Source organism: Mauremys mutica, chromosome 20 (assembly GCF_020497125.1).
Source record: "Mauremys mutica isolate MM-2020 ecotype Southern chromosome 20, ASM2049712v1, whole genome shotgun sequence".
NCBI lineage: Eukaryota > Metazoa > Chordata > Testudines > Geoemydidae > Mauremys > Mauremys mutica.
In genome coordinates this window covers 17,361,291-17,363,913 of record NC_059091.1, presented here as the reverse complement: position 1 = coordinate 17,363,913, position 2,623 = coordinate 17,361,291, and positions in this window count along the sequence as shown.

Below are 2,623 nucleotides of genomic sequence, written 5' to 3'. Positions count from 1 at the left end.
AAACATGGTGTGATTGAACTGTGCCCTTCTGCCAGCCAGGTGGAGTCTGCAGCCATCAGGGCCGGGTTCAATATCCACAGCCTCCACCCAGTAATCTGGGAAAACCAAACTCTACAGGGAGCCTGTAAGAGACAACACTTCCCCTTTCACAAGCACAGAGTCTGTGGATGGCAGAGAACATTTAATAAAAAGGGGAGGAACCCAGCAATTATTTGGGGGAAACCCCATAACCATGATGAGGGGAGGGATGGCTCAGTGGTTTGAGCATTGGTCTGCTAAACCCAGGGTTGTGAGTCCAATCCTTGAGGGGGCCATTTAGGGAACTGGAGTTAAAAAAAAGAAAAAACTGTCTAGGGATTTGTCCTGCTTTGAGCAGGGGGTTAGACTAGATACCTCCTGAGGTCCCTTCCAACCCTGATATTCTATGATTCAAACACATCTGACCATGAGTAAAACTCTCACCCCAGAGGACATTAAGCCATGTCATTTGCCTCGATTATTCACCACAGTGTGAAAGTCCAACAAACAAATGTCCCTTTAACACACACTCCCCCCTCCCTCTGCCACACCCCACTCCCAGCTGCTGTCCATGGAGACCCAGAGCCCAGCAGTGCCTTCCTGTGAGTTCACACTGCAGGGGGGACATCGAGCAACACCCCCACTACTGCTGCGCATTGTTCACTCTGCTGCTGTTCTTCGTGTCACCGTTCACCACACTGTGCCATCCTCTGCTCTGTCGCCGCTGGCCCTGTGCCGTCCCCATCTGCTGCCTCCTGCCTCTCTACTGTGACCTCAGCAGGGGAACCTCACCACTAGTGCAGGCCGAGCCACCTCTTCCGCAGAAATGCTGCCCCACAACAGATCTAAGCAGCCCGTGGACCTGATGGAGTCTAGGTACCTCTATCTTTAAACTGGCCTGGCCCAGCCCTGGCCCTTCTCCCTCACCACTGGGCTCTGGCATCTGAACCCCCTGCTTTGTGAGCTCAGTTCAGCGGAGGGGGACCCATCAGTCAGGGCCGGCTAAGCACAAGTTCTGCTGCCAGTTCCTCCCACAATCAGGATAAAAACATTTCAGTCCCCTGCATTCTAAAGTGACTTGTAACCCAGCACCAGCCAAAACGGATCTGTGGGCAATGCAGCTCTGTCTGCTGGATACCCAGGCCAAGCAGGTGTGTCTATGTAAAGACCATCTGGCCCTGAAACCTTCTCCCCACCCCCTGCAGCTCATCACTAGCTGCTTCAGGCCTTGCTTCCATAATTTAACCAGTCTAAGTTATTAACTTACCAGGATGCTTTTACAATGTAATTAACCAATTGTGATGATAAAATAGCGATACTTGGTCAGTCATTGTGCTCTGAGAATACATATATGTATAAAACTGACATACTGCTTAACTATGATCATAGAGTCCTTTAGTAAATGAAGCCACAAATTCACCCTACTGTGGCTCTCTTGGATAGTGCTGAGTGCTAATTTGGCTCTTGAGGTCTGAGTATTGCTGCTACAGGTCCAGGGTTTGATCCTGATGTTAGGATATAGATCTTCAGGCCTGCCTGCAAAGGCCTATACTTTAAGAATTTAGGTGTAATCTTATCACTTAGCTAGTTATAGAGGTATAAAAGAAAGAATAAAAAATCACTGTCTGTGTAGTGGCCTTCTCTTACTGTGACAGTCTGAGGCCTGGTTCTTTAGCAGCCATAAACTGGGAAATGTATGGTCACATCCTCACATTCCAAACTAGTCATATTAAAATAAGGCAATCTGGGGCTGTTAGGAAGGTGATTCAATCTATCACCTCCAGAGAAAGGGAAGAGCCTAGAAGATGTAAAAGGAAACTTAGTTTGATAGCATCCTGTCTGGCAAGAATTCACTTTATCAATAGACACAGCTGGAGAACCCTTATGTCTGTATAGATGTAGTTGTGAAATCCTCACTTCTGTATTGTTTTGTGTGTTTATTTGCATGGTATCTGTCTGGTTCTGTGATTGTTTCTGTCTGCTGTATAATTAATTTTGCTAGGTGTAAACTAATTAAGGTGGTGGGATATAATTGGTTAGCTAATCATGTTACAATACATTAGGATAGGCAAACAGGAAGTAAGTTGGGATTCGAAAATAAGGAAAAGGAACTTGAATTTAAGCTTGCTGAAAGTTCACCCCAATAAACATCGAATTGTTTGCACCTTTGGACTTCGGGTATTGTTGCTCTCTGTTCATGCGAGAAGGACCAGGGAAGGGTGAGAGTGAAGGAATAAGCTCTCTAACACCTGACAACCCACCTGGTTATGTTATCTTTAAAACTACCCTAAGGAGAACAGTCCTGCTCTGGGACGATGGACCAGATGGGACCTAGCAGGGATTTTCCCTCTTTGAAGCCGTGACTCACTCAGGGTCAGCACTGCCTGGCGCAGGAGGCAGGGTGATGGGCGGTGCTCTGACATTGCCCACACAGGCTGCACCACAGGAGTGTCTGAGTCACCGGATGTGTAAGACACCCTCTTATGGGGCAGGAAGCCCAGCAGGAGATAACAGCAGAGCACACGGGACACCCACCCAGCCCCTACACTTGGCCCCAAAGACGCCTGCATGACTGAGAGATCCGAGGGGACCCAGAGCAGATGCT